The following is a 22,051-nucleotide window of genomic DNA, read 5'->3' on the forward strand; positions in this document are numbered from 1 at the left end:
GTAAAAATCACAAGTTGATCTTTCCTCTTCACTTTGAATTAGTGAAGCTTCTTTTTCCAGAAATAAGTAACAATTTGGCAACTTTGGAAATATTTGCATATTTTCCTCTGTACAAATTAACTTTAGTAAGAAATAATGAAGGAGCTGGGGTTTCTGGAGAATTGAAAGCTAAAAGCTTAAAGTATAAACAGTGACTAACATATTAGTCATAGTGAGCAGCTGTTCCCTAATAGGACAAGAAATAACATGTTAAAATACTGCAGGAAAATTAGGATAGACAAAATAAAAAGTTTTTATCTTCTGAGAGTGACTCTAAATTAGGTGACTCTAAAAAAGTATGCAATGTAAAGATTTTTTTAGGATTATACAGCTATCCTTGAAGTAATTTCAATTAGTTTCTAATTGCCTTCCTTAATAAAAATTGGGTAGACCAGATAATTTTCCAAAGTCGTCTCAAATTTCTTGGTGTAAGAGACTTTTTTCATTTTTCCACGCATCCCCTAGAGGGCAGTGGTGACCCAAAACACAGGAAAGGATTTTCTGTCTGGTTCCCTCTCTGGCATCCACTTTCACTCCAGTCCCTTCCCCATTTCTCACAGGTCTTTTGTAAGCAAGTTGGCAGTGGTATGTTTATTTCTGAGTAGCAAACTAGTAAAATCCTTAAATGTTAGGAAGGGACATTGCAGGAAGTTTATTTTTACAGAGACCAGAAAAAAAAAAAGGAACATATGAAGATTATATTTTATGCTTGTATACATCATTTAATACACACACACAAATACACACACCCTAGTTGGTTTTTTTCCTTCATTTGTCGTGCATTTTGAAGTGGAAAATGATGTGGGATAGCAGTGTCAAAGCTAAGAAATCAATGTTGTTTTTTTCCCCCTTTAGTTGGTTAGGAAAAAAAAAACAAAACATAGCATTACTGAATGCCTATTAATTCATTCAGGTACTCATTCCAGAGTTAACCTATGTGTAAGATACTCAATATATTAGAAACTACATTTGGTAATGTGAGGCACAAAGAAACTACTGCAGGGAGCTTATAATTAAGAAAGTGACACTAAGTTGCAAGATTCAGGGAAGGGTGACAAAGGAATATACTCAAGGAGTTACCGACTTTGGTAGCAATGTAACATAAAAACCGTTGCTTCTTTTATAAATGTTTTGGATTTCTTTTGGAGGCTCACAGGTCCAAAAACCTTGCCCTGGTCCAACAGAACTTTATATTTAACTTTGTATCTAAAACGTGATGACAAACCACAGGCAGCTTCTTAAACAGGGAGAGCCTCAGTGTATGTTTTTCTAATGCTGAGGTTCTCAATATTAATTAATGTTTCTATTTAAATATTTTATTCTGCTCACAGACATTTTTATGCAAAGGGTGCAACTTTCAAAACAGCCTTTTTGCAAGGCTGCCCTAAAAGCCTTTTATAATACCTGTGAATTTATCCTCCAGGATCTCTTTCATTGTATTTGGGTTATTTGCTGATTAAAACTTTTTTATTCATTTTTATCTTGTGAAATTAGGAGCAAGATATAAACCACAAGTATGTGAAGGAAAAGATTAATGATGTCAAGAGTTATAATGTAGTCAATATTTACTGAGCCATTTGGGTTTTCTGTGTGAGGCAGAGGGTAATAATATCTGTCTACCTGTAGAGCAATGAGTGGCTCTGAAAACATTCCTGCCATAACTTTTGGTCAAACCAAATGGTGAGGCTTGTTTATGTGATTGCTTGTTTATGCAGATGGCTTTGGGTGGACATTATACATATTTGCAATACTTCCTGGGGAATTTTGCCATCACATCTGTAGCCGTGCTCTGCCTTACAATCAAGACTTTATTGAGATGTTAGAAAACGGACTTTCAGTCCTAACAATATGACTGGTAATCATTTACAATGGTCTAATTTTAGAATAGGAGTGACATTTGTTTAAGTATATTAAAAATTGTGCACATTTTAAGTGGCATTGCTTTAAAAAGTTAAAGTAGCAGAATCAGTGCTGTCAGTATACAAGTTAATGTTTACGAGGCCAGGACTAATCCAGCAAGGGGACTGTTAAATATGAATTTTTTAAACTAGAATTTATTTCTATTTTCCCAGACAGGAATAAGCCCACTGTTATTTCCCAGGCTGTAGTAAATAATCTTAAGACTTTATCAAAGGACAGTTAAGCTTCTAAGCACTTGTCAAGTGGCAAAGGTCTTTAGAAGAAAACAAAAAATTACGACTGTTTGAAAAAGACCTAGACATTTACACGAGACAGTTTATGAGAGGAAGAAAAAAACACTACATAATTTACTTCTTCCTGAAGGTGTGGAAATTTCCCCTAAAAGGCAAAAAAAAAAAAAAAAATGTTTGAAGAAAGAGTAGGTAGAAGAGCCAATTTGGACTCCTAACTTTATTTTGCATTTGCAGTTTGAGGTGAGCCTATAAAATGGCTACTGCATTAATCATTCCTTTCTCCTGCCAGTTCTGAGTGCTTATATTTAAAAGAAAAATATAACTGTTGTGTATATTTTGATATATTATTTGTATAAAAAGAGCCTCTTTTTTCCATTGGGAAGAGTTATATTGGAAGTCACAGATAACCAGGTGATTTTAATGTTGGTTCCAACAAAGAACCACAGACAGCTAACTACACATAAGTCTTATAACCAGCAGACATTTTTGATCATGTTGCTCATTTTGAAAGCTTCCACTCACACCAGTCCTACTGATGAATCTTAAGGAGCAGAAAAATGGTCAATTTCTTTTTAAAAATTATAAACAATCATTATATTTAATAGCATTGCAATAACATACCAACAGAATAATAATAACCTGTGTAGCTTGTAAAAGCACTTCCGCTCACAGCAGTGCTGATCCTCAGTGAATGTAGTTAAGCCCATCCCAGGCATTTCTAAGAATGGGAGAGCCCCGAGGGCTTCCCAGGTCACCTATCTTGAAAATTACCAAAATCTGTCAGACAAGGTCTGTTCACTCTGAGTCTAGACTACAAGACCTTCTAGTGAGGTTGTATGTACTACATCACTGCATTCATTTTATTATACAAGGCAGCCTACTTAGGTGTTGATGGAACATACACAGAACAGTGCTATTATTATGTGCCAGGCAATGTACTCAATGCACAGGTCTCCCTCTGAGAGAGGAGAAAGCAGAGTCCCAGAGAGGTTAAATAATGCACCCAGAATCACACAGCTAGGGAGCAGTGGAGCCAGGTGTGTCTGATTCAGGTGGTCCAGCTCCAAAGCCACACTACCTGCGGGAAATGCACTTCCTTTTCAGTGCATTTCTAGACTGCACTTTCAGTCTAGACTGGGCTTTCATTCCCCTAATTCTATTTTAAAATCGCCACACAGTTCTGTGCTGACTTTTGCCTCGCTGCTGTAGTTTTCACTGGGTACAAGGTTTTCTACATGCTCCAGATCATGTTGGTGTGGGCTCTCTACTGAGTGTAATCTGCATGCATGGCACAGCCTCTTTTGAACATCAATGGAGGACCAACTGAAGTAATCTGGGAAGCCGCCCTCAGGGCCCTCTGAGAATGAGGGTCACCCCATCCCTCTTCCATTGGTTGGCTGGATGACGGGGTGGCGGGGAAGAGGGCCTGGGTAAAGTAATCTTGACTGTTTGAGTACAGGGATGAGTTCTGACTCCCCTACCCATAAACCCAACCCTCAAGTCAATAAATAGACAAGGAAGAGCAATAGAATGTAGTCTGGAAAAGACTCCACAATCCTGCTCTCACCACATCATAGTGACAAGGCTCTCCCTGAGGTAGGAATGATAAGTTCGTAGGTAGTAGAGGTGGTAAGCAATGGAGTAGCAGTTAAGGGCACCAAAGGGTGCAGGCCAGCAGAGGCAACCAACCTGCCAGTACTTCCTGAAAGGCCAGCAAAAATGCAATCCAACTGTAATTTATTACAAGCTCTTCATGACTTGAGCTATGATATGATTGCAAGTAAATAAGAAAGCGTCAGATGGTGGGGGCATGATACACAAAGTAAAATCATTTAAACCTCTCTCATGAGCATTTCCAGTTTAAATATTTGGCCCAACCAAATATTTCAAAGTCTCAGATACTATAAATATTACTTTGGAAAAAAAAGCAGTCATGTATTTGATACAACATGTTATGTTGCAAACGCAGATGATTAAATTTCCGGTTCTCTACGGGGGTCCTTTGTTCGTGTGAGCAGCTTATTTACAACTGGCAAAAACCACATGTCTGGCTGTGGACGTCAGACTCTGTTGGGTTACTTAGATAAACATACTATTTGATTAAATTTACTAGTGTAATCAATAGGGGGTTCTGGTTGTCACATTAATTACATTCTATGGAAATTCTATGGACACATCATTTAATTAAAATTTTCACTTAGTACTTATCAGAGTATAAGAAATGTCATCATAGTTTTTTGCACATGGTAATGAAATCATTGGTACATTACCAAGATTAAATCATGAAGAAATATCTAACCTTCTGTTTTCCTTCCTGCTAAAATTATCAAGCTTCTTACAGTACCACCTCTGATGACAGGCAGAATATACAGAATTTCAAAGCTTTCCACAACATCTCCATGTCAGAACAAATTAGTATTCCCAGTCTACAATTTATCGTTATTGCATTTTAGAGCCTTAGAGCTAATTCTTAACAACATTAATAACATCTACCTTTATTGAGCGTTCAATATGTGCAGTGAATGTATTAAGCATTCCACCTACACAATTTTATTTAATCTCAGAGAAATACTTTGAGGTTTCTTTCCATTATATAGATGTAGAAAGTGAGGCACAGGTCACATAGATGTTAAAAGCTAGATCCAAGACTGAAACCCAGATTTGACTCATCCTGAGATCCTTCTAGTCTAACCCACATATTCCGTAAATACAGAAACAGACCCAGAGGGATAATCTGTCTTTTCAAAGGGCATACAGCTGGATAGTAACAGACAAAACTAGGGTTCAGGTTTCTACCAGTTATCTTTATTGCAAAGAGCCAACACTATAGGCCAAAGCTATTCAGCTTTTTATCTTGTTGCATTTCTGTTTCAGCATAAAGTAGCCAGAGACATGTAAGTAATATCCATTATCACTGCTGCCTATGATATATAGAGCAATCACATTTTTAATGGACCCTGTCTGAGTCCTTGCTTGTCTGCATAGCTCTTAAAGAGGTCTGGAGTGAATCTATTGCTCACTTAGTAGCAGTCAGCATTTGGCTTAGTTCCTCAAATGGTAGAGTTCTGTGGATTTTCCTTTCTCCCTTATCTCTGGAAAGTTTTCCTAGACATAGTCATACTGTAGCTCCCTATTCCAAGACTAAGAACTGTGACTGTTTCATAAAGAAGTCTTCTATTTTAGACAGCCTTTCCCTTGCTTTAAATACTCAGACAGTTTTTTTAATCATGAATGGACATTGAATTTTATCAATTGCTTTATCTTTATTGAGATAATCATGATTTTCTATTCTACTAGTATGGTGATTTACATTATTTATTTTTTTAATGTTAAACCAACCTTGCATTCCTGACAACTTGGCCTTGACATATTATCTTTTGTTAAATTGCTGGATTTGCTAATAGTATTTTTTCTTTGCTAATATTTTATTCAGATATATGTGTGTCTATGCTCGTGATATCCTTGTCAGATTTTGTCATGAGCGCTATGCTGGCCATGTCTTGGTCCAGATGGTGGTCACAAAGGTATTTACATAAATTAAAAGTCATTGAACTTGAGATATTAGACACTTTGCTCTATGTAAATTATACCTAATTTAAGTACAATTTTTAAAAACTCATTCAGATGGTATCACCTTGTCCTGAAGCCAGATTCATTTGAATGTTATTCAAGGCTTCTGTCTGTTTGGACAGCTGGGTAATCCTTGCTATTTTACCTTGTGCATGGCTACACACAACTACTTTTAGTTACTCAAATCTATCATATTTTTTTCATATTGTCAGAAATGTGCTGATGCATTTCATTCAAGACAGAAAGTTCTCTTCCATACCTGTCTTTCTCCATCCAGGAGAATTCCTTTCATCCTTCAAGGCTTAACACAAATAATGTTCCTTCTAGGAAATTTTCTGGAAGATTCTGTCCCCCTCCCTCGCCACTGCATGAATGAGTTAATCCCTTCTCTATGCTGTCATTACACTGGGCACAAACATTCTAGCATACAAAACAGATCTTGTGTGTGAGTATTTCTGTCTCCTCTGTGGGATGAGAGCTCTTCTAAGTCTCTTTCTCCTTTGTGGGTATCTAAGGCACAATAGCATCCAACAGGGGTACTTGACAAACATTTATTGAAAGAATAAACGTATGCTCCAACATAAAAATTGGGGGAAAGTGAAGATTTTAACATGGTGAAGTTGTTACCATTCTATAAAACCAATAAATGAATGAATGCCTCCTCCAAAACAAAAAAAGATGTGGTATTGTATTTATATATCACTGTATGGCAAATTAGCCCAAAACTTGGAGTCTTAAAACAATAACCATTTCACTTATGTGCTCTAAATTCTGCAACTTGGGGAAGGCTCAGTGGGGACAGCCCATATGTTCCACGTGGCATCAGCTTGAGTGGCTGACTTTGGGCTGGCACATCCACTTCCAAGATGGCTTCACTCACCTGCCTGCCAGCTGGGAGCTCAGCTGAAGCTATTTTCTGGGACTTGGCTTCTTATCCACAGGGCCCCTCTATGTGGCTAGGTTAGGATTCTTAAGAATGGCAGTCCCAGTGTAGTCCACCTTCTTACATAGCATGTGGCTTCCTCTGGAGTGCACAAAAGAAGCTGCCATGCCTTCTTAAAGCTTGGGCCCAGAACTGGTACTGCTTCTCTTCAATGATATTCTATTGGCTAAAGCAGGTCACAGGGCCAGGATCTCCAAGGAAGGACAACCCATGGGCAGGAATATCACAAGGGCTGGTTCATTAGGGGCCGCCAAACTAACACACTAACATGGTGATGATGTTGCTATATTAACTGTAAAAATCAGGTCTTTTTTTTTTCATTCAAACTCCTACTCTGTCCTCTCTGCTGAAGAAGTGGTTTGTGGTGGATATTTTGTCAGATTTTACTGAAACAAAAATATTTGGAAATTCATTTTTACTTAATGTTTTAATGTCAAACTTGCCTTATAGATCCTGTTATATGCTTACTCACCAAACAAAAAGAAAAAATATAGCTCCTCTGACCTATGCAATATTAAGGCCCCAAACCCTTTTAAAACTAAAACCTGTTGGCTTCTTTTGCAAGAGGGCTGGCTCAGAAACTTTGGTTTCTAAAAAGAAAAGAGTTTAACATTTTTGTACTGGAAAATTTTTCAGAAAAGGTAGGGCTGTATCAGCATTCTTTGTAACACAGTGTGCTCAAAGCTAAATGTTTTCAGGTGTATAAGAATGGAATCAAGTCAAGTTCCCTGTGACTTCTTCCTTCAAAGGTGTTGACTTTTTTTACTGCCTTTAGTTTAGCATTAGCCTTTTTGTTCTTGTACTGAGTCTTTTAACCACATGTTCTGAGGACCTAATTATTGACTTTTTAATCCAATTAACAGTGGGGTCTGTGTCTGTTTTGGAAAAGCACAGAAAGCACACTCACAAGTAGTGTCTGCTCACAGTGAGTCCTTCCACTTTGCAACAGTATGGTATGGCAATTATGAATTTGGGTTTGAATTTAGACTTAGAATGTTAATCCTTGAACTCCTGTTTCTAAGAATGTAATCGTTCACAAGTGGCTTAACCTCTCTATACCTCAGCTCCCCGCTCTCTACAACGGAGAGGACAACAGTACCTTCTGGGATTGCCATGCGGATTAAATGAGATAAAGCATGCAAAGCATCAAACAGAGTGTCAGTCATGGGCCTGGAGTAAGCATTCAGTAAATATTGTTCCTGTTACTGTCATTGGACAAATTGTTAAGAATACTCTATCATTTATCCAGAAGGAGATTACTAAATTTGCAATTATCCCAAAATCTTGAGGTCCCCCCTGACCCCACCGACCCACCCCACTTAATTCACTTTGGACCTGCCTTTTAGCATTCTCAGTATCAATTACCATTCGATTCAAGTTGGTTTTAAGGATGGGGGAAGGAAGGAATGTGAGTTGACTCCTAAGACTTAGTAGTGGTTACACCACTGTACCAAATTGTTTGGGAGCAGCTGAAGTCACTCAGAAAGGTATTACCAGCTTATTCAGAAATAAGGCCCAACTGTAAAACTTTTGTAGAATCCCACATGATAGTAGTTCATTACTGTTTATGAAGAAAATTAGTGGATTAAAAAAAGTTATGAATTTAATAACATGTTTAAATGCAAAATACTTCACCAACCATGATAGTGCACAATTAATTTTCAAAATAGTGATGTTCTTTTTCAAACAAAAAACAAGCTTGGTGCATATGTGAGTTCCTGTTTCCTTTGCATCAAACACTGGATGTGTTTGAGTATCACTGACAAGTAATGCACCACAAATTTAGACTAAGAGAATGCTTTCTAATTAATACTGGGGCACTACTTCTATGCTACCCTAACTAACTATAGTGTTTTATAGTCAACATTGCTGGTATATACTGGACTGCCAATTTAAGTGAAAGCATTTATGCTGTGTAATGATAGCTGGCAATTATCTGTGGGTTGGGATAGCCCAGGGTGGCTAGTCCTTAAATAATTGACTACAATGACCCACATGCCGGCCCAGTCAGAGGGAAGCCTCCACGTTAAGCTTTTTGGAATGACTGATCCATCAGTACCCCGTATTTGTATCATTTACTCTGATGTTCACAAAGTGTGTTCAGTGGAACACTGGATTGTTGATCACAAAGAAGGGTTCCTTAGTCAAATAAGTACGGGCAGCCCCCACACAAGATTCTTTCTTTCTTATAAAGGCATAATTTCCTTTCATATAGAAATGCCCTGAGAAGTCTTCCAATAAGAAGTTCATTTAAGAAAACAATAAAATATAAAGTATTTCTAAAACTTACTTGACCATGTGAATATAAATAAAGGACTACTCTCCTTTATTAATAGAGTTTCACACAGGGCTGGTCCAACAGAATATACTTTGGGAAATGCTACCTGACTAATTTATCTTTCTATTTACATTCTAATTCTAAAAAATGCTTGTCTACTTGCCTTTCATCCAATTTTTCTCCTCTCTCCTCACCCTTTCCAACCAGACTGCCAGATTTAGCAAATAAAAATACAGGATACTGAGTTACATTTGCATTTCAGAAAAACAATGAATATTTTTTAATATAAGTATGTATCAAATATTACATAGGACATTAAAATGTAATTAGGTGTCCTGTATTTTATCTGGCAACCCTAACCCCAAGTCAAATGAGAGCCATCTATAAGTAATTAATGAAACTCAGCTTAATTCAGTCCTAAGTACATGGAAGTAAGTCATTCAATGATTGTTGAATATTTTTTTAATTTCTCATAATAACACCAAGTATGAAGCACTTTTTGAGACCACTGTATCTTTGGCCTTTTTATAACAATTTCAACATGAATAGCATTAATTGCTCTGGAACTCTAAACTGAAATAAACTCTTTTATTCCAATATGAGCTCTTTCATATTACAGATGAGGAAACAGCCCTGAGAGGAGGGACTTGACTCACACAAGGAGTTGATAACAGTCAGTCTTGAGTTCTCTTTACCTAACTTTCAAGCCAATGATCTAGGCTCACAACCAGGCTATCTTGACTGTTGTTCACTGTATTTGGCAGGGCTGAAAAAATACCAATCCCAACAACAACAACAAAAAAGTGATAAACTGGTGTTTTAAATTATAGAGCTATCTAAGTTTACCTTTTTAATTAATACAGTCACAATAAAATACATTAAAATAAATTTAAAGCTTAAATTGTGCTGGATATGTTAATGTTTCTTTTATCCTTCAGAAGGCACTTCAGTATTTCCCCGTGTCTCAGTTGCTATATAGTATGCAACAGTACAGAGCTGTCTTTGTGTGACTATGTGTTTCTATTTATAAACTATTGTTCAGGATATATATGGGTTGTTTTTTTTTTCATCCATTAGCCACCTCAAATGTGTTATTGAGAATAAACAAGCCGAGCAATAATCACACAGTACAAGCAGTAATGCTCATTAGATCAACAGCTATGACAGGCCCCTTTTTATAAAAAGCGGTATAACAATTTATATGCACAGGAAATGTTATATCACCTTTATTATTTTTAAAAAAAGGCATTGTCAGGATTGGAGTATTGAAAACTGCTAAGGAAAAAAGTTACAAAGTCACTTAGGTATTTCCTTTTGTTTCCCGTGAGTGTCACACTTAGTAACCATCTCAAACAAATACCTTTGTCCCCTCAGGTGCCATGTAACTTAGAGAAAGGAGTGAGGGACTCAGGGTCTTCAAGGAGGAACTCTGGGTTGGCCAGGAATTAAGAAAAAAGAAGCATCTCTTTAACTAATGGTCTCTTATGTGTCTAGCTTATTCCTTTTCTAGATAGATGCACACATTTAAATGTTAAGAGATATTCTTTACTTGAATACTTGGGAATGATACCCTTACTAGGAGCCTAAGTCCCTGCCTTGCCCGGGCTGCCCATGAATTTAAATCAAACTTCATACTCACATCATCTGCTAGGATGGGCTGCATTCTTCCTGCATAACCTTCCCGTATTATCTCATCACCCTGACATTGCTGGCCCAAGGTGAAACCGGCGTAGTGCCCCACTCGTTTCATTAGGAAGTGGAGCCATAATTCAATTTCTTAAGGAAACATCAAGGAATGAATTGGAGATTACATTGTACATTTTTCCATAAATGTTTAGTTTTACGGGACATGGTGGTGGTGAGGTGATATCACTCATAGACAAATGACCCTCAGCTGTCAGCTGGCTTGTCAAGGACCCTGCCAGATCTGACAATGACATCTCATGAAGATGAACCCTCTTCAGCTCTACTTGACCTTTCGCCTACCTGAGGTTTCTGAAATGTAAAGTATTAAGGTAATTTAACTGAGTTTGATATCAGTTTAAGAGAAGCTGCAGCCCATTAGTCGTCCTATTACTCAATGTGGTATTATGCATTGTAATCAGCATTACTTTGAATGAATAAGGAATGGTAAATATGAAGTGCTAATTATATGAAAGTAGTTTTTTCCCCTATGAGGAGTTCCTGCTTTAAGATGAATAATATTTAAATAGGTATTTGAGCTCCAGCAAGTGAGTTGACCTTTCTTGTCCTCCGTATCCTCATCCATAAAGTGGGGATGATAGTGGTACCTTCTGCATAAAGTCATTGTGAAGAGTTAATGTGAGTGTGGAAGCATTTAGCATCCTGCCCAACACATTGTGGGTGCTTGCTAAAACATTAACTAGTATAATTACAGATTAAAAAGTCAGTGGTGACCTTAATGTTTACTACTATTATTCATGTACCGTAGGTACCTTACCTGTTTATTACACTTTATTCTTTGCAAAATATTTTCATAATCTCCAATGTCTTTTCATAAATGACCAAGGTAACGCTGGCAATGATTACAGTGGAACAAATAAAAACATGAATCATAGTTTTCCCTTAAAATTGCCACAAAGATGGCATCTTGTATCTACCAGAGGTTATAACTACGGTGTCTTGTAAAAGTCTTATCATTTACCATATTAAAAACCACCTACTACGGGCTCTCTTGCTGTTTGAGGCACTATGGGGGTGAAAACACAATGACACTTCCATGTCTTCCACCAGAACTTCAGTTTCCTCTCAGACTGATGCTGTGATGGCAAGCGAGACTTTGTGCCCAACCCTAGGAGTCATCAGTTTATATTTACAAGCTAAGGGATGACGCACCTTCAATATTGATCTGACGTGTTTAACTGCTTATAGCACTCACTTGCAATGCAGTTAACTATGTGTCCACAAAGGGGAGTTTACCAAGTGGTAAATTAGAGGTCATATGAAATATTAAAGTAAATATCAATATTTACAGAGCTAAGAAGAGTGTGCACTGTGTTGGTGTCAAGATGTTCTTGAGTCGGGTCCTCTGTGCTTTTACATCAGGGACCATTATAAAGGGAGTGATGCCAATTAAGGAGAAGCCTCACAATTCAGATTGTTTCTGGGGACTGACTGGTTATGTGTCCTTCCAGGTCACTGGAGTTTCTAAAAAAATTATCTCCTTTTAAAGGGGCACCTATACATAAGTTAGTGTTCTATGCACTAATTTACTTCAAAATATTCACTTCCACATGATCAGAAGATCAAGGTTAGCATTCTGGGTTAAGTAGAATTCTGGTTTCCCCTCTGCTAACATGGAGCAAGTCACCCTCCAGGAAACTTTATTTTCCCATCTCTCATGTTTGAGATAATAATTCTCAAGGCTGTCATGAAGATTAAATGACATGTATATTAGGGAAGTTTGGTAAATGGAAAAATGCGATATGAACTGAGGTGGAATTATTTTTCTGAAATGGGCTGTGTGTACATATGTGCGTGTGCAGTCCATATATTTTTCTAGTTTCTGCATGTAGTTTAGCTCACTTCTATAGATGGAACAAAATGCCGCAATTTCAAGTCATTGGCAGAGCAGAAATATCAAATACTATACTCTCTATAGAGAGAATTTGATGGAGGCTATTATGTATAATGCTTACAGTCAGCATTTGGGGGATGAGTTGTGGAAATGATATAGTTCCTATGTGATTGATCTTCGGTGCTCCCAAATCAAATGATACCTTGTGCCACACATTATTTTTAAATGGCCTCATAATTTATGAGTCATTTTTAAATTTACCAGTGTGTACAGAGCTTCACATTTTATAAGACATTTTGCACAAACATTATTTCATTAAGTCTTCTTAACAACTTTTCAGAAAGTTATTATTCTCATCTTCATTTCATATATGGAACTCTAAGTTGCTATGGATTGAAGAGCTAGCACAGGATTGCATGGCTGGTTAGTGGGATAGTTAAAAAGGTACAATCTCATTTTTCTGTGCTTTTGACTACCCTGTGCTCCCTTAATGTGTGTTTAGGAATTTTTTTTTAACTTGTTTCATGAAGAGAAACACAGTTTTGTATTTTTTGTATGAAACAGTCAGTCAGGCAAGATAGTCTCAAACATGCTATGACTTGTAAATCTTTTCATTTATTTTTAATTAAGTTGAAATCTAGCATTAACACCTTCTGCAAATATTAGGAATGTAGTTTATTCCTGAAACAAACGTCCTTTTCACATGCAGATTTTTTCCAGTACGGAATCATATTTTTACTCTAAAAAAAATCAAAGATACACATTGTGCATTAGACTGTTGTTTTTCCTCTTTCTAGAGGTGTGACACACGTACTTTCCAATTAGTAATGCCATACTAAACAAAGCCAGACAGATGCCCATAAAAGCTGTTTGCACCCCTCTTATGCATGCTGAGCTAGACCAGTGGAACACCACCATCTTGGTCAGAGAGATTTTGACAGGAAGAAGACTGTAGTTAGAATTGTGGAGCTTGCATAATCACATTTTTACCAAACCAGCCCCACCCCCAACAGAAAACCTAATGAATGGATCCATACAGGAAAGATTTTATGCAAACGTGCACAAATACTTTTAACATGCTAAAAGAAAAGCGTACCTTTTTGTTGATTTCCAGCTCACAAACTATATCCACTGGTGCTCAGAAAAATAGGAACACCAATGAAAATAAAAAGCGTTTTTGCCTTTGTAGAAATGACAACTAAAGAGCACACAGTGTTTGAAGCTTCTCTCTTTAAATGGATAATTATGGAAATTTCAGGACTGGATCCATCAGATTAGCTTAAGTAGTCATGTATTCATCTATAAATACATATAAGCACTTTTAAATATATTTTTAAGATAAATTCTTTTGAACGTTTTTTAAGAGCATTAAAAAATATTCTCCTAGAAATGACATCAGGACTGACAGCGATAACTGAACTAAAAACCCAAGACTGGGGTTAATTTCCACTTGTAGTTCTTAAGTAAAGAACATCTCTTTCAGTTGATTTCCACAGCCAAGAATAACTCAGATTACCCCAGAACAGTGGGCAGAAAATAGGAGCATCAAAGATCTCAAGAGCTGGCTTGAGTAACACCTGAGGTAAATTCCCAAGTAATCAAAATCCCACACAGCTAAGCCCCTTGGGCTGAAGGGTTTTCACACTTTCCCAAGTAAAAGACCTATTAACACAGATTCACGCAAAGCCTGCCTGTGTTTGGAACACTAAGGAGGAACAGAAAAGAATCACGGTGGGAGCTTATCCATGTCGTGGCTGTATCAACCACACGAAAGCTGGGGAAGGGGCCTAGGTGAATGCAGAGCATCATCTGGCCCCACTGCAGTCTGCCAGCTGAGAGGAGCATCTACTCTAGCAGAAATACTACAGTTCCCGAACACGAGAAAGTGTTTCAGGAGGTCCCTGGAGGATCAGGTCATTTTCTTTATGACCTTTACTATTTAACATTAACGAAGGGCCCCAGAGCGGGGTCAGTCTTACCTTTCTGTCATTAGCTGGGGCCGCCGCTGGCCTTTGGGGCCCACACTCCCCATCACCTGGCGGTGGGAGCTAGAGGCCCAGTTCTTCTGGGAAGCTGGAATGCGAGACGATCTGTACAAGGAAGTCCGCACTAAACCACTACAGCCTAGGGTCCAGAGGCCTTACTCTGTTCGAAAGTGCAGAAGTGTTTCTCGAAAAGCCAGAATACCCGAAAATGTGAGTCAGCATGTCGACTATGTTACCAGCCACTTCATCTTTAGAGTACTGGAAAGTCGTGAAAGCCACCGTGTTAACTCCAGGAATCGTCTCCCACAGCTGTTTTTTTCGTGTCTTGCTACCAGACACATCTATTCTTAAAAACGGGCGTTAAGAGTGAGTTTATTCTCTTCCACGTCTTCAAACCCCAGTAGTAAAAACTCTCTGCAACACCCGAAACTAAGGTAATAAATGCCCTCTCTATAGCTAATGACAGCATGGAAGGAGGAAGAGACCCACTGCCCAAAGGGCTTTTCCCCGCAGGCGTGGGTTGCGCGGTTGGGATGTGTTGGCGGCTGGAGGCAGTGTCCGCATCTGCGCCTGCGCAGAAGCCAGGACTCGCCTCCTGGGGCTGTTGCCACGTGTTAGCGGGCTCCCAGTGTCGGTTGGCCACCAATGAGATACACATGTATAAAAAATAGCGAAAAGACCCCATCTATAGCAGTTTTATGTAAGTACTTGAGTATGCTTTACGTAACTACCTGAGACTATTCTGTAAAATAGATGGCAGCAGAAATGCTGAACGGTAGTAATTGAATTTAAAAGTTATCTTGAGGTAGTGTTTAATCTGCAGTTTGAACAATCTCATGGTCCGAGACTATACTTCTTTAAAAACTCTCAAAACTCAGTAGTAAAAAATAAGTAAACAATCCAATTATGAAATAGACCAAAGACAACAAACAGATGTTTTAGCAAACAGATATGGATGGCAAACGGGCCGCGTGAAAAGATTTTCAACATTATTAGCCATCAGAGGAATGCAAATTAAAACCACAATAAGATGTCCCTACAAAACTATTGACCAACTGACATTTTTTAAAAAATAATGATAGTACCAAATGCCAGTGAGAATGTGAAGAAATTAAATCTCTCCTACCTTACTGATGGGAATGTAAAATGGTACAGCCACTCTGAAATGTAGTTTGACAGTTTCTTAGCATATGACCCAGCAACTCCATTCTTGGGCATTTATCCCAAAGAAACAAAAACTTAAGCTCACACAAATACCTATATACCAATGTTTACAGAAGTGTCACTTGTAATTGTAAAATACTGGAAACCACTCAAACATCTTTCAATGAGTAAATGAAGGAACATACTCTGGTATGATAGCAATTTACTTAGCAATAAAAAGGAATGAACTACTGATACATGCAACATGCTGGATGAACCTCAAGGGCATCATGTTTAGTAAAAAAAAAAATCAATCTCAAAACATTACATATTATATGTTCCTATTAATATAACAATCTCAAAATGACAAAACTCTAGAGATAAAGAACAGAAGAACAGCTGGCGAGGGACACAAATACAGAGGGGAGGCCTGATGGAGTACCGCTGTGATTATGGAACAGTTCTCTGTCTTGTAGATTTTTTTAATTCTATGACTTTGGTAAATATTTACCATAAAAGTTAGCCAAAAGTTTTTACACCCACTTTGGTTCAGTATAATCCTGAAAATACTTAAATAAATAGTGTTGGTTTAATTATGCTTAAATAGCCATTTTTATATTTATTAAAAGCAAACAGTATTGATTTCATTAGAAAACAATTTTAGCATACAAGCGTGAGTTATTTTGTGGCAAGAAAAAGGACAGGGATAAATTCATGACAGTGATTCTGGAGATTAATTTGCTCTTGTTTCCTTTTTCCCCTTTTCTGTTGGCAAAATAGAGTCTGTACTCCTTGCTGCAGTTTCTCCAACTTTTCCAGGATTTGGGGTTTCATGTGTAAAATTGGGAGCTACATAGCATCATTGTGGCAAACTGTCAGATCAGTGCCCTAGTCCGGAAGGACTTCATAGAATAGTGACTTTTCCTCTCCATATCTTAATAACTGTTTATATCAGTTAATTTTCCTAAAAGTTTTTCCGGTCAGTTTCTCTGAGATTAAGGCATCCAGCTGGGCAATTTCATGATAACTATTTGTTCTTTGCCCTTAAAGAAGAAGCATCCTTTGGAAGGCCTACCTGAACCTCAGTGCTCCCAGCGGGTAGAAGGCGACATCTGAATGGTAGCCTACCTGCCACCTGGAGTCTTGTATAGGTGTCTTTCTGGTCCTAGCACCTACCTTGCTTAAGCATGCCACTTTACTTTTTAAAATGTATTACTGAGGAAATGAAAGAAACAGGAAACGCAGGTTGTCAAAAAGCAGGTTAGTGATAAAATAAGATCTTGGCACAGGCTGACCCAAGTGCAAATGCAATGTCAAAATCTCAGAAAAACTATTTATTTCTGCATGCCTCAGTTGCCTCATCTATAAAATGATTATGATATAAATAGCATCTACCTCATCAATTGTTGTGAGGATGGAGAAAATATGTTTTAATCCTCCCAGCCCATTGCCTGCCAGGAATGATGGCTGTAATATATGTTGATTCGCATTTCTTTTGAGTTTCTACCCTGTTTCTTAGCCTTCGTGGTAGTTTGAAAAGATTAGAGACTGATAACTCCATTTCCAAAGACAGTTCAATGAAGATGACTTAAACAAAGCAGATTCCCCTTAATACCTTTTCTTTAAAAAACTTTGAATGTCACTATATTCTGGAGTCTCTGGAGTATTCAGAGAGCACCAGGCAAGCCTTTGCCTCTGAAGGAAATATAAACTAGTGAGGAAGGGTAGGAAGGTAGGAATACTCAATGGACTAAAACTCATCAGGGGAGCCTGGGAAGGGAGAGTAAGCATTCCATCTGGAAAACTGAAGATGGTTACCTGGAACAAACTGAGGGTTTGTTTGCTTTTAGGATTTTTCCCCCCTGTGCTGCTTCTTAGGGGATATGGCAAAGAGATCACCCTTGCAATAAAATATGGCTCCCTTTTTCCCAGCCCTCAATACCTCAGAACATACTACCTGAGCACCTCTCGAGGACTAAGGGCCCATTGTTGCCATCTTTGCATCCCCAGCTCTTGACACACAGCCTTCTCAGTAAAGGTTTATTAAATGAATATACCCCTTAAGGTAGCTGAACATATCAATACCATTGCTCTCCAGGCTGGGAGTGAGAAGGTTTAAGGCACATCTATTTTAGCAAGCCATCTCAAAGCTCCTTGAGGGCCCAGACCAGTTAGATTCTGTTCATTGTCATCTCCTAAGAACTTGACAGGGAGCCTGACATACTCTAGGCACTCCATGTGAAGCATGCAAAGATACCCCTGGTCTTGTCCTCAGAAGTCACAGTCAGCCTGAAAGAGTGAGAAGGTGGATTATCAGGGGTTTGCAAGGATTCTGACAAGCCATGAAGAGCCAGAAGTCAATTTCACTTCCTCACTCAGCCATCTGTTGGAGGCTGTAAATCGCCTCCTTACTGGGGTCGGGGGCAGCCGGTGCGTCCTTAAGCCCTCTGCGGGAATCCCAAGAGCCAAGTCACCGAGGAAGGTAACCCGGAGGGGGGAGCCCGCCAGCACGTGCAGCCGCCCAGGGGAGGAGGAGGCTGGGCTCACGCAGCCCTTAGTCAGCAGCTGGGCTCGTTTTTGAAACAAAAGCCAATGTCCTCCCTCGGAGTCCGCGGCCGGTCAGCTGCTAGGGGAAAGCAAGCCATGCTGCCCAGCCGGTTAGTGGCCCAACTTACTTTTCCAGAGCCTGGGACAAAGGGCCAGCAGTTGTATGGGAATGGGTGGGATGTTAGGGATGGGAACCGGGACACAACCGGCATTGACCTGCCCCTCCCAACGGCTTGGGAGAAGGGCCGGGGTCTTCCACGCTCTGCGCATGTTTGTCCCGGGCAAGCAGCCCCTGAGCCCGGGACCTCGTCTGCGTAAAGCTGAGGCACCTTTGCCACCAGCACCCCAGCGCCCAGACACACCAGGCCTTGGTTTCATGAATGAAATCCAATCGTGTGGATATAAATAGCCGCGAAGGCTGCTAACGTCACAGTGTGAGCGGCTGCCGCCACCGCGGCGGAGCTCGGTGCCGAGAGCTCTATTCCGCCGAGCTGGCCCGCCGGGAGCGGGGTGGGGGCAGGAGGAGCAGAGGAGGGCTGGGGGGTGGAAAGAGGCGAACCCCTCTGTCCCCGGACAGGGAAGAGCGGCCGCGGCGCTGGGCGAGCCCGCCAGGCGAGGCAGTGCCATGCTGCCTTTGTGCAAAGTTGGGCGGCGGGCGGCACGCCGCGCGCAGGGGCCCCGCACACCCGCGACCGCGCGCAGTCGTGGCTGCTGCTGAGTGGCGGGGGCCCCCTCCCCCCGCTCCCCCCAGTCCTTGAAGGCGGAGAGAGCTCGCGTCTCGCTCGGCTTCAGGGTAGGTTCTGTGTCGTGAGTGCGCTACGGTATGAAACTTCTCGGAGCAGCCGCCGCGGAGCCCCCACCGCCCCGGCCCCAGCGGGTGGCATGTGGGGGCCCCGGGCCGCGCCACGCGGTAAGAAGCGTCCCGAGAGAGAGTTGTGGGACCGAGCTGCCTTAGGAGCCGCCCTCGCCTCTCCGAGAGGCCGGGAACCCTCACATCAGAGGCAAACAGAAGAGATTTCTAGGAGCGCCCGCACAGCCGCACCCCTAACTTAGAGCTGAGGAAATGAACAACAGGCATCCCTAGCAGGCTGGCTGTGCCAGGGAGGGGGTGGTGCCGCGCCGGCAAGAGGGCTCTTATCCTCGGAAGGATGGTGGCAGGGAGCCGGAGGTCCCGAAAGGGGGGATACGCTGGCTCCTTAGGCGCCTGCAGCCCCCATGAGTTGACTGGTCAGCCCACAGTTTGGAGCTCCCAACCCCCAACCCCGTGTCTATGGAGTCTGTTGTGAGTTGCTGTGACAACAGTCAGAGCTGCCATGAGGGGCTTGCAAAACCTCTTACCTAGTCTCGGTGTGCTCAGCTTTTGAGGGAACAATGGGGGTGGGAGGGAGTGTGCAGACAAGGGAATCCAACCTCCTCTCCAAAAAAAGAAGTGAGAGGAAGGCACAACTATGTAAAAATATATCATTAGATCCTACTGTTAGCTGTGCCATTTCTATCCTCAGCAGTATCAAACATCTCAACTGAGGAGCAATGTCAATATTTAGATTTGGACAAGCCAGAAAGTTAGAAGCGAGCGCCAAGCACAGGGTTTTGACTTGGCTTTGCACGTCAGCACACAAGCTGTGCCTTTCGAGCTGACTGTACACATTTGCTGGGGGAAAAAAATGCATGAAGGTTGATATACACACAAAGGCACCCAGACCTTACTAGGAAGGTCTAGGAAGACCAAAAGAGCCTCCTTGACTTTGAACTTCCCCCAACCTGCACTGGTTCATGCAGCTCTGTTGGACCCCAGCCAGATGCTCAACTTGAGATTTCTCTAGTTTGGGGCTCTCCCACCCACAGCCAGGCTGTGCTGCATATTCTACACTGAACTATGTATCCTCTCTAAACTGCAAAGATAGTGTTATCAGTAGATGTCATCTTTGTATACCTTCTCTCACTATCAGCAGATATACATAGCCAATAGTCTCTGTTTGATCTCAGGCAAGCTCTAGATTTCTCCAAATATACACTAAGTTCGTTTACAAACACTCTTTAGAAATTGGGGGTTATATTTCATTTCCAATAACTTCATAGATGCCTAAGAGAGTCTCTGGTTGCTAGAAAATAAACATAAGTTCTTGCCAATGTAAATAACATCCACATACTACTCTGCAGGTGGAGTGAGCAGTAAATTATTACATTAAACAAGGTTTCCTCTAAGATTCCTGGTTCATACTTGGACATTTTAGTGGGAAAGAGGTTTAGCCAGTTAATTCCAATCTGGAGGACTGAAATAATTATGAAGCAATAAAATCATAGCCAGTATTCTTCTAAACTTGCCCATTGATTGTCATTTTCCAAAATTTTGACGGTAGTGTAAATTCGAATTACAAAAGGCTGTGTGTGACCAAGAGGTGGAAATAGAAACACAGGCAGTTTGATGTCAGTCGCTCAATTACACAACTTATTGGCCATTCAAATATAATTTAATAGGGAAAAAATCATTTGGACTTTAGGTTATGAGAATACTGTCTAAAAATATTATTTTGGAGGAACACCATGTCCACATCCATGACTTCTGTATTATAAAATGCCTATAAGATTTTCCTTGTTCCTATCCTTGGGTTTGTGGCCAAATGCTTTTTTTGTAACATCCCTAAATGCTCAGAAATATACTTTCACCAATGCTACAAAATATTAACCTAGCTATTTCAGGATGTATTTTACCCAAAGAAATGCTACTTTAACATTAGCACCTAGCAAAAGTAAAGCAGATTCTACCACTTTGGGATGGAGGGAATGAAAACAACGTATGTTGAAAATTTTATTGGCTCCCCATGTGCTCCTGGCAAGCAGTAGGATTTATAAAGCATGTCTCTCTTTTATGTAGGTAAGTCCAGCTGTGGGCAGAGTGGTCTGTTCTTCCCTTCCAGCAAGCCAGGTTAGTGTTTTTGTACAAACTTGTGATCACAGGTTAAAACTTGTGTCTAATTCTGAGCATGCATTTTTAGAGCAGGTTTCTTAGTCAAGTTGTCTTACAACAATTTGTCTTTGTCATATTTTAAAAGAATAATTTATGAACATCATAAGTTCAATGATTATTGAAATTATTCTCTTTGTGAGGAAAATGATACTAAAATGGACTTTAAAGCAGTTTATTCTTTGTAAGACTTTTTTGGGGGGAGAAGGGAGGGTCTGAATAGCTTAGAATACTGCAGACCTGGGTGCTTGATAATTGAAGTTTTACTTCTATCCTAATCTCAACATTCTAGAACTAGAAGAAACTTGAAAAAATAGTTGACATTTTTGAGCATGAACCAAAGTTCAGGTAATGCGTTGCATTCATTACATTTATGTTCTTATTCTGCATCTAAAAAAAAAAAACCCTTTGATGTGAGATTATTATCTTGACTCCAAAACAAGAGGTGAGGAACTGGAATTTCAGAGAGGTTAGATAATAGGTTCAATTCCTAGTTCTAGTAAATGGAAGAAATAGAATTTAAAAAAAAAAGTTCTATCATACTCTAAAACCTAAACTCTCTAGTTGAAAAATTTGTCTCCCATAGGGAAACTGGGGCCAAGGAAGGTTAAGAGACTTGCCTAATATAACTTGGTAATTAGAGCTCACATCATACTGTTGTTACAAAAAAAAAATGTCATTTTCTAAAGTAATGCAGTGAAATAATAAGTATTCCTGTCTACTTTCTGGCATGTGACTGTCAAAGATTGGAGAAAGTTTTTGTCTTGAGATGTTTGGTCTTAAGGAACTTACAAATAGATTTAAAAGGCAAGATTGTAAACATTCATGTATGAAAAGATTAGAAACTAAATCAAGATCATATATACCAAAAGGCTAAATGGCAGTCATTA

General features: G+C 39.8%; 1 protein-coding gene across 3 annotated transcripts in view; it reads left to right on the top strand.

Annotated features, from left to right (window-relative positions):
- Positions 1–22,051, top strand: part of RHOBTB1 (Rho related BTB domain containing 1) — a 104,526-nt gene that overhangs the window by 24,929 nt on the left and 57,546 nt on the right. The window contains exons 1-2 of one of the 3 annotated variants that reach the window (XM_054572737.1): positions 18,927–18,989; positions 21,072–21,122. The exons of 1 other annotated variant lie outside the window; for it this stretch is intronic. The gene's annotated coding sequence lies outside the window, so the exon portion shown is untranslated. Of the gene's footprint in view, positions 1–18,926; positions 18,990–21,071; positions 21,123–22,051 lie in introns of those variants that run through there. One more of the 3 variants, XM_054572738.1, reaches the window with a different exon arrangement.

The sequence above is a fragment of the Pteronotus mesoamericanus genome, unplaced genomic scaffold (genome assembly GCF_021234165.1).
Source record: "Pteronotus mesoamericanus isolate MK-2021 breed Mesoamerican mustached bat unplaced genomic scaffold, CSHL_Meso_final contig_24, whole genome shotgun sequence".
In the NCBI taxonomy this organism is placed as follows: Eukaryota; Metazoa; Chordata; class Mammalia; order Chiroptera; family Mormoopidae; genus Pteronotus; species Pteronotus mesoamericanus.